This window comes from Telopea speciosissima, chromosome 10 (assembly GCF_018873765.1).
Source record: "Telopea speciosissima isolate NSW1024214 ecotype Mountain lineage chromosome 10, Tspe_v1, whole genome shotgun sequence".
Lineage (NCBI taxonomy): Eukaryota > Viridiplantae > Streptophyta > Magnoliopsida > Proteales > Proteaceae > Telopea > Telopea speciosissima.
The window spans coordinates 12,507,902-12,518,941 of NC_057925.1; the positions used below are offsets into that span (position 1 = coordinate 12,507,902).

The following is an 11,040-nucleotide window of genomic DNA, read 5'->3' on the forward strand; positions in this document are numbered from 1 at the left end:
AGATTAACTCTTGCAACCCAAGGAAATGATTCACATGTGATGCTAAACCAATATCACATGTAAAAAATGTGAAACATGAGAGAGAGAGTGTGTATCATTCAATACTGACCAAGGACTCTCCTCCGCAAATCAGGATTTTTTGGATATTGAATTTTAACATTATAGATCTATATTTAAACTTCTGTGCCCCCATTTTTCAAACAACACAGACTCCGCAGATCCAACAACCCGGATTGGGTTACAAGCATTTACTTCATCCCTAGTATCTTCTACCTCATTAGAAAATCTGGGGAAGGCCTCTCCAAGATTTTCCCGGAGCTTGTCACACAAAGCATCATTGCATTTGATCATTGAAGTCAGTGTTTTTATTTATGATACTACCGTAGTGCACGGCCATGCAGATGGGGAGGGGAACGTGGATAGTGGCTTGAGTTTCGTGCTTGAGTCCCTGGAGAATGTGATTACAACTATTAGCCCAACACAGCTGGTCGCTGGCAAGGTGGTGTTGCATCACAGACGTGCTGAGATGATTGATGAAGCAACCAAGGCTTTAGAGATAGCGGAGGCAGCCAAGCAAAAAGTTGCTAAGGGGAAACAGGTGGAGGAGCAGGCTACTAGGAAGTCTGGTCGTGTGGTTAAAAAAAAACGTTTCTAATGCGCGCCCTCTGTTGGAATATTAGAGGAATGAGGAAGGCTACTACCAAGACAGCCTTGAGTATTTTTATTAAAGAGATGAACCCAAAATTGGTTTGTATTGCGGAACCAATGGTGGACGTGAATCGGTTCCCTGTGCTGTTCTTTAATAAGTTGGGGTATGATGCATACTTCATTCACAATAACCGTCTTGATAGAGCTCCAAACCTCTGGGTAATATGGAAACGTGGATATGCTAAGCCCTCCTTAGTGATGGAGTCTGAACAACAGATCACGGTTAAGGTGGATTGGAGTCAGAGAAGCTTCCTCTTGACTTTTGTGCATGCTAAGTGCTTGAGAGCCTTGAGAAGGGATCTGTGGACTGAGCTTGGTGCGATGGCGCCCCTGGACTCTTCTCCCTGGCTTGTTGCAGGGGATTTTAATGCTACTCTTGCTTCATCTGAGTAAAAAGGCCCGGGATCCTTCGGGGATCGGCAGCTGAGTTTGGGGCGATGGTGGATGCTTGCTCGCTTATGGAGGTTTTGTCTCAGGGACACAAATTCACATGGACAAATAACAGAAGGTATGGGCACGTCTCTGCCATATTGGATAGAAGTTTTTGCAATGACTCTTGGCTTTCTGTGTTTGGAGACTGCTCACAGACTGTGCTTACAAGCACTGTGTTAGATCATGCGCCACTGCTGGTGAATCGATCACTAGGCCGTCCAATGCCCCCTTTCGCTTCCAGCGGTTTTGGTTAGAGCATCCCAACTTTCTCTCTGTAGTGGAGGTGTCCTGGAAGGAGTGGATGAGTGGCTCTTCTCCGTTTGTTCTGGCCTAGAAACTGAAGAGACTCAAACCCACCCTGAGAGGTTGGGCTAAGGAGAATTATCCAATCTTTGAAATGTAGCTCTATACAACAAAGAGTGTGTTGGAGGCTGTACAGGCCGAGATTGACATTTAGGGATGACTGATCAATTGTTTGATCGTGAGGCTGAGGCAAAAAAGGCATGCGCCACAGCGACTGAGAATTATGGAAAATTATGGGCAGAAAAATCCAGGTTAAAAAGGAAAACTCTTGGAGACAGATGCAGTAAGTTCTTTCACCTATCTACAAAAATGAGAAGGGCTAGGAATACCATCCGCACTCTGAAAAAAGAAGATGGGGAAACTCTTGTTGACCAAGACCAGATAAAAAAACATGTGGAAGAATATTATGAGAACTTTCATAAGGCTATGGAGGTTACTGAGCATGAGGAGCTACTCAACTGTATCCCTCGGGTTTTGGAGGAGGTGGACACTTTTAGACTGGACTCGGTCCCATGTGACTCTGAGATAAGAGCGGCGGTGTGGGAATTGGACCCGGATAGTGCACCGGGGCCTGACGGGTTCCCTGAGGCTTTCTTCAGAGCGTGTTGGGAGGTGGTAGGGTCGGATGTATGTAATGCTGCGCGGCTTTTCTCCTCCTCCGATCGTATCCCTGCTGGAATCAACAACTGCTTTCTAGCGCTTATCCCCAAAATGGATGGTGCTGCTTCTTTGGATAAGTTCAGGCCCCTTTGCATGGGGAATTTTTTTTGTAAGATTTTATCCAAGGTGATGGCTCGTCATCTTGAGATGGTCCTTCCTAGACTGATCTCGGAGGAACAGGGTGCCTTTTAAAAAGGGAAGGTCATCCAAGACAACATATCTCTAGCTTCGGAGCTTGCTAAGATTATGTCATCTGCCACGAGAGGAGGAGGTTTGGGGCTGAAAATCCACATTCAAAAGGCTTATGACACAATTTCGTGGGACTTCATCTTTAAAGTTCTTCTCAAATTTGGGTTCTCGGAGCGGTGGATAAACTGGATTCGCAGTTTGCTCATATCTACTAGAATCTCTGTGCTTGTGAATGGCGGCCCTATGGGTTTCTTTGGTGTTGAACGTGGGCTGCGACAAGGGGACCTCATTTCACCCATGATTTTCATTATAGAAGAGGAGGTCTTGTGCAGGGGTTTGACTAAATTACTCAATGAAAAAATAATTATCCCCCTTCATGGCCCGCGGGGAGTTCGCACCCCGGGCCATTGTTTGTTCGTTGATGACATATTTATTTTCACTAATGCTTCTATTAGGTATGTCAGGAATCTCAAATCTTTTTTATGTCAGTACCAAGAATTTTTAGGTCAAAGGATCAATCTGAACAAGAGCAAGTTATTCCTGGGGTCCATTCCCCCTAATAGACGCCAAGCCATAGTGGAGGAGCTGCAGATTCCGGTTTGTAAATTCCCTACTAGATACCTTGGAGTAGTGATCTCTAAAGGCCGTGTGAGAAAAGACATGCTGCTGCCCGTGCTGGACAGAGTCAGACACAAGCTTGCAGGTTGGAAGGGTAAACTTTTATCTATGGCGGGTCGAGTGGAATTGGTGAAGACTGTGGTGTCCAGCATGCCTATTCACAGCTTCTCGGTGTACTGGTGGCCCACATCCCTGCTCGCTATTCTTGAACGATGGATGAGGAATTTTATTTGGACTGGCGATGCCGAGTCTTCTAAAGCTATCACTGTCAGGTGGGATAAATTCTGCAGGCCTAAGGAGGAAGGGGGTCTTGGGATCAGGAGGGTTAGGGACGTCAACAAAGCTATGCTCAACAAGTTAACCTGGAAGATTAGGAACGAGGCATTGGTTTCTTGCTCCTTTCTTAGACATTGCTTTGTCAATAAATGGGGTAATATCTGGCCAGGCTATAGAACCTCTTCCATTTGGCTAGGGATTAGGAAATTGTGGAGCTTTGTGGCGGCTAACGAACGTTGGATCCTGGGGAATGGTAAACACATCAATTTTTGGAGAGACAGATGGTTGGGTCCGAACTCTATTTAGGACGAAACCCGCCTTGACGAGGCTTTCTTCACCAACGAAGGGACCAAAGTGGGAGATTTCATCGAAGATGGGGTGTGGAGGCTTCCGCAAGTCACCTCGACTGCCATGGTCAACGTTTTTCAGGTGATTAAAACTATCCAAATTCCAAACTACCTGGTGGAGGATTCAATTCGATGGTGCCTGTCGAAATCAAGAGAGTTCTTAGCGGCGATGGCTTGGGAAGGTATAAGAACGAAGTCGCCAAAAGTTCCTTGGGCCAATCTAGTTTGGTATAAACACCTCCAACCTCGACACTCCCTGTTTGGGTGGCGGTTGGCTCATGGAAAGATCCCCACTGATGATGAGGTTCAAAAATGGGGTATTAGCTCGGCATCCAGGTGCTCTCTGTGTAAGAAGGATTGTGAATCGGTACACCATGTGTTTCTCAATTGTGAATTCAGTACTGCAGTTTGGAGTACGTTCTCCTCCTGGTTTGGTCATGTGTGGGGTCGGCCCTCCACTATTCAAGACCTCTTTGGGTGGTGAAAAAGGAAGTTGACAAGCTCGAATGTTAAAGACCCGTGGGCTGCAGGTGCAATTGTAATTTGCACAGTGTTATGGGAAAAACGTAATAGAAGATGCTATGAGGGCCCCTTCCGCAGTTTGAAGCAGATCCTGGACAGTATTAAAGGGGAGATTAGGGACTGTAATTTTGTGATCAAAGGGATAAAGACTTTCCAAGACCTGAGCTGTGTCAGAACTCTGGCCTGGCTACCTCTAACGCTACAGCACGAGGTATCTCTGAGGTCTTTTGGTGTAAACCAGCTTGCCATTGGATCAAGCTCAACATTGACGGTAGCTCTCTTGGGAACCCGAACAGGGTGGGGGCGGGGGGTGTATTTCGCAATCACCATGCCCAAGTGGTGCACTCCTTCGGCAGGTACTTGGGGCTTTCCAATAGCTTCGTGGCTGAATTTGAGGCCTTGATGGATGGGCTTTTCATTGCGAGGGAGAGGGGGATCAGGGATCTGTGGATTGAATCTGACTCGGCGTCGGTAGTTATGTCCATTCACTCCTTAAACATTCCTTGGTTTGCGCTCCAAAGATGGCAGGTGATTAAACCATATCTAGAGTCTTGTAATTGAAAAATATCTCACTGCTTCAGAGAAGCGAACCCAATAGCGGATTATATGGCAAAGCATGTGGCAAAAATTGGAGACTCTCTATCAAATAAGGTCTTCCCTAGACACATTGAAGATCAGCTGGCACATGATGCCATGGGTCTATCTAGATACAGATTCCTGTAATGGTATGGGTGAGTCATGTTTATGTCTCCGCCCTCGGTGGAGTTTCATTTGCGGTCTAGTGCTTGGGTTTTGACCCCTCTCTATGTTCCTTTTTGGTTTCCTTAATATAATGATCTTTTGGCCAAAAAAAAAAAAAAAAGAGGACCATTAGAGGTTTGCGCAGGTTTTTAATTCCAGAAGATAAAACATAAGTATACCTTTGGGAACAAGACAAGTTGTAACGAAAAGAAAGTTAAAACTTCTTAGTTCACCATGTACTTTGGTTACAATAAGATTTTTTCTAAAAATATATACAAGAGAGAGGTTCCCACACTGCCAGTGTAGGAAGGAATATTCATGCATGCTACACCAATGGGTGTCCTGAAAAAGGTATCATCCATATAAAACCTACATTTCAAGAACAAGTAACAAAAATAATAAAAAAATCATGTGAGATAAATTGCGCATTGGTAGAAAGAGAGAGAGAGAGAACTTGTATAAGTGGTAAGAATAACCTCATATTCCTGTCCTACTTTAACTTGAGAGTGGTACCGGGGCTTCTATAAAGTCATAAGTGGCGGACATGAAATCAATCCTGGTTTTGTCTGTAAAGAGTAATGAATTTATAATGAGAAAATGTGGGTACTACTGCAAAAGTAACATTCTCCAAATGGGAAGAACGATCCAGATCCAGATCCTCTATTGCCGATATACTGCGCAGACACAGCAAGGTGTAAAATGACCGACTTAACCCCACTCAGGTAAGACGTGAAATGACAGCCTTACCCCCCACTCGGGCAGTAGAGGATGAGGATCGAAATCCAAAGGATCCATAATTTGCACTTACTAAAGCCAAATCCCTGTGTTTTTTTTTTGTTTTTTTGGTCGCATTGATCCTGTAATTATGGAATATAAGTATTTGGCATTAGGCCAAAGATTAAGGATCACCAAGAACCAATTGGACGTTTCTAGCTTCTTCCATTTGTCTTTAATATTTAAAGCCAAAGACGGGTTCGGCGAGAGAATCTCCAAGGCAGCTTTTCTCATGCTTTCTATGGTAATTCTTGAACTGAGAGTGCCTTCTCTGAAGGACTTGGTTTTGTTTTGTTTTTGTGTTTTTTTTTTTTTTTTTTTTTTTAACAAGAGATTTGAGGAGGCATCTGCAAAGCTGAAAGAGCAGTTAGCTTCATATGGCCTAGGTCCACCAGCTTAAGAAGCTGCTTGCTACTGGGAATCCTTTGCATTCTACATCAGAAGATCTTTTCAGACCACAGAGACAGGATGTAATGCAATACTGGTGCATCGTCATTGAAAATCTATATAGTGTTCTGATTTGTATATAATTTTTTTTTTTGTTTTTTTGAAATCATTTGTACATAATTTATTGTATATGAGAAAAGTTTATGATCTGGAAGAATCTGGTGTAAAACTGGTGCAATACCATTTATAAGATATCTGTTTGTACACAATATCATTTCAAGGCATTAGCTTTTCTCCTTACAGGCTCTTTTTGTTTGTGAGGTTTGTTATTGTTAGGCACTTTAAGTCCCTTTCTTCTCTCTTTCCCTTATTTAAAGGAAAGGGTTTTCTAGCTAAGACTTCTACAATGTGGGGTATCTTCCATGCTACATCAATGACAGTATGAGAAATGCTATAATCTATATGGGTTTCACACGATCAATGTAAGAAAGAAAAAATAATATAAAAAAACTCATGTGAGAGGATGATAATATATTGGGATCGATATAATTCATGTGAATTCCACACGATCATTATTGAAAAGAATAAACAATATAAAAACTCATGTGAGGATTATAATACTCTGGCATCATAGAAAACTTTTTTACATGAAAATAATCGGAAGGCCAACAACAACAACCACAACGATGGTAGCCCGACATGTCTTTTTGCCACTCTGACCTAACAGAATGGGTTGAGTGTCCATCCATCTATCATTTGGGTTGCAAACTTGCAATTTTCAAGATACGCCTCGTAATCACGGATATAATTTTGGCTGACAATGATTATTTTATTACTAACTACTACCTTTTTTTTGCCAAATTTACTACATAATATGTCCCATAATAATATAAAATATAAAAAAGAGTTAAGTCCAAAACATAAACCCATCTATAAAAAGGATTAATCAAATATCTTTTCCATCTTATCTCTTGTTCTAATGTATACTAGTATACTTAACACCACCTTTACTTGTTTTTTACTTGTAATTGCATTACTTTTCCTTTATAATGGCAACATCAAAGGACTGCAATGTCAAGGTCCATTGATTTAAGCTCCAGAGTCCAGAGATGTATGGATGATGCGGCTCAAGAGGGAGTTCCAAATGTCAGAAAAATTACAAAAATACTATTGGATTAAATCACCATAAGCCCTCTTCTAATCAAGTAATTACTGCAAAGGAAATTTTATTTAACATAAGAGCTTATAATTAATTGTTTTGTATTACAAAATCAAATTTGGTTCCAAAAGAAGTTGTGGAAAATGTTTTTCTGGGCAGGTCTAGACAAACAAAATCATTTCTTGGCGGGCTTGATTTGGATTCAGACGGTTCCCATCTTTTTGGCCCTCTCTACCTTTTTTTGGTTTCTCCCCTTTCCTCCTTTTTGGCAATTTTTGCTTGTTCCCTCCTATAACTGTATATTTTACTCCAATGACACATTCTTGCGATCGACTCCTATGTCTGCGTGGGGCTCCTCTGTAGCGCGACACAGCGTCTAGCGCACCATCTGACAATCTGCAGTGCATGGATACCCAGCCCAATCTTTGATAATCCCAAGGTGAAATGAAAAGTACAAAAAAGAACTGAAATGGAGAGACGGGAGGGGGGAGAGAGATGGTGGGGAAGGGAACTGAAATGGTATAGGGCGAGGGAAGGACATGGGGATACCACTAGCAGAGTTGCAGAGGGAGAGGGCAGGGTAGAGAGAGAGAGTACGGTCCCAGCCGGTCTTAGGTAAGTAGTTCAATGGCTAAGATTGGATGGACTTAAATCAACACATAATGAATTGAAGAACGGACTATCTAGCTATTTTTACGCACGTACTGCTATATTTTAGCCAAAGAAACAAAATAGGAAAATTTGTTTTCCAAAGGGGGATTAGGAGAGAGAAATTAATTCAAAATGGGACTCCTATCTTAGAGGGAATTAGAGGAATAATAGGGAAATCCATCTAAGGAGTTTAAAAACCCCATTAAGCAAACCGTGGGCATGCATAAGCTGCTGCTCCACGTTTTTTAGAGGAAAACCAGAGAAGAAAAGAAAAATAAAAGAGAGAGAGAGAGAGAGGGAGAAGGATTTCTTCAAAGACTTGATTTTAATCAAAGACTAGGTTTTTCTTCATCAATTAAGGCTAGAATCAAAGGGTTTTTCATTCAATTGAAGGATTTAAGGAGTACCTTTGAAGGATTTTGAAGAATCACTAGAGAATTCATTGAAGCACTATCAAATTTTTGCTCAATTTTGGAAAAATAAAATTCTGAGTTCTGGGGAATTCGATTGAGGACTTCAATAGCATCAGATCTATGAGTTAACATCTATTACCTGGTGCTCATTTTGTATTTAAAATATTCTCCTCTCTTGTTCAAAAATTCTGATTGTTCAAGCATGTGTTAAAAGATTTATTTAAGAAAACTACGTTGAAAATTTATTGATTTAAGGGCATAGTAGCATGAGATACAGTGAGAAGGATGTTATGATGATATTCTTCATGATTCTAGAGCATGGTAACTCCTTGCATGCTTATGGATGTATGGATGTTTATGATTATTTAATTGTGATTGAGAAGGTGAGCTTGTAATACGGTACGGGGCATACTTCTTGTCTTCACCTTTAGTGAGTGAGTTGCACTTGTAGTACGGTGCAAGGTAGATATTTGTGGCTACTTTGATGTGTATGCTCATGATTAAACTCGGATATCGTGATCATGCTTTAGGCCAGGTGTAGGCATGATGTTTATGCTTGGTTATTAATATGCTATCTTACTGTTTTCGTGAAATATGTTATAGGGATGAGTAACCCTAATATTTATGTATATATTTTTCAACTCTATTATAGTACATGTCTTTTAAAATATTCGTATCAAGTTCGGATGTTATCTTGCTAAGTTTCTTCCTAAAGCATACCTTAACTTTTTTCAGATGAGAAAGCCATAATTATTGATCAGACTTGTGTGGAGAACCAAGACAATGAAGCTTATGGTTGTACGAGGACATACTTTATGATTGATTCTTGAAGTTTATTTAAATTCTGTTTTAGACTTGAACTTTAAAAGGACATGAAATTTGGAAATTTGAGACTATGTTCTATACTATTAAAAACTTGAATTTAATCTTGTTAATTGAATGGATAAGGATAGAGACTCCCGCTGCAATTAGGTTTTAAGGTTACAGGATGACTTATAGTCAAGTTCACTCTAGTTCACCCTCCCTAAGACGTATGATCTTGTGAATTGTTAACAACCAAATCCCAGACCGGGTTTAGGGGGTGTTATACTAGAGGCGTGTGACAACAATATGTAATGGCGTGAATAGAAACATGTCTTCAGTGTGCGACGGCAATACATAATGGTACACTAGGGATGGCTTCCAGAATACGATGGCAATATGTAATGGCATTACGGGTAACAAAATGGTGTACAAATAGAAACATGTCTCTAGTGCGCAATGGCGATACAAAATGGTACACTAGGGATGGTTGCCAGTATGTGACGGCAATATGTAATGGCATTATTGGTAACAAAATGGTGTCCTCAATCCTATGAGGCATAGTATGGCAAGTCACTGAGATAACTGACTTCAGGAAGTAAAAGACAAGTGATGTTTTCCTTGTTTTGAATGCCATGCATGATATCTTATATATGATCAGATATAATATTCTAAATTGATAGATTTATGAAAGAAGCGCATTTATAGCGTGATTTATCAGGTGTACACGTTTGGATTTAGTCGCGTAATATGATATTGTTCTTTCTCACTGGGTTAGTTAAGCTCACCCCTCCTTCATTGAATATTTTGCAGAGCATGTACATTTAGAGTGTCATTGTGTAGAGTGTACAAGTTGGGCTAGGGGGAGGGGTGTAAGAACCCCTCAGTAGGAGATCGTGAGATAGAGAAACCTGGAGACTTTTCTTAGAGATTTTGTGGTTAATATAAATTTGAAAGAAATTACTTCTGATATAATTGAAATGATGATTGTAGAGATGTAAACGGAAGTATGATGAGTTCGACATAGTAGCTTTGAGTGTGAATAACAAATGAATGAAGAAGTTTAGAAAGTAAATTTAAATAAATTCTATGAATGATTTTAGATCTTCCGCTATGGCTTGATTTTGATATGATTTTAGTTTCAGCAGTTATCACACGATGGCCTGTGAGAGCCATAACCCATATCTTTTATCCGGATTTGGGGGTATTACAGTTTTAGTCAATTCAACTGATATGGGCTGGAAATTAACACCTCCTAGTTGTGGACTAGGAAGGGAGAATGCAAACGACATGGGAAAGGAGTCAGGGTGCGAAAAAATCACATCATTAGCCTTCATTAGTCCTCTTATCATAAAACCACATCATTGTATGAAGGGCAAAAAAGTTTCGTTATCAATTCTGTTTGTAACCTGCGTACCCTTTAAATAATCTTGAAATTAAAGTTGCAACGAAAGAAATATAACTGCACTATGAACTAAGCATTATAGTCATTAAAACATTAAAAAAAAAAAAAAAAAAAAAAAGAAGAAGAAGAAATCGCAATTTACCAACTTACACAAATTTGAGATGGAAATCGTTGTAGGTAAGGATATCTGTAGTATTTCCTTTTCTTTCCCCTTTCTTCAAAGTGAGGGAAACCATCCTACAAGCAAGATGGTGTATGAAGAAATGATGGATATATTTAATTTTATGGATAGATCAATTTCATTTAAAAACGAGTACATTTTTTTTGGTAAAACAATAATACATTACATACATTAAATGTCTAATACAATAGTTGCCTCATACGACATTAAAAACAAATATAATTGACAAACAATATCTACAACATGCACTCCTTTCACAAGTACTGTTGTAGTCAAAACATAATGCCCTAAGCCTCCCAATTATTTCCTCATGGCACATACTTAAAACACACCCATGTAATATTCTAGATTACTTCTTGATACGAAGCAAGAGAGGAAAAATATCCCATTGTCATGATTGGAATTATTCTTGCTGTAGCTAATGTATTAGCTGCCTTCAATATGTTTTTGTACTTTCAGTTGTCTAGCTTCTC

At 40.2% G+C, this 11,040-nt stretch overlaps 1 long non-coding RNA gene across 1 annotated transcript; it reads left to right on the forward strand.

Moving 5' to 3' along the window:
• The first annotated feature begins 187 nt into the window (after positions 1-187).
• LOC122641664 lies at positions 188-4,936 on the forward strand. The gene is made up of 3 exons (XR_006329941.1): positions 188-361; positions 808-812; positions 4,919-4,936. It is a non-coding gene; the product is annotated as an uncharacterized LOC122641664 (long non-coding RNA).
• The last annotated feature ends 6,104 nt before the right edge of the window (positions 4,937-11,040 follow it).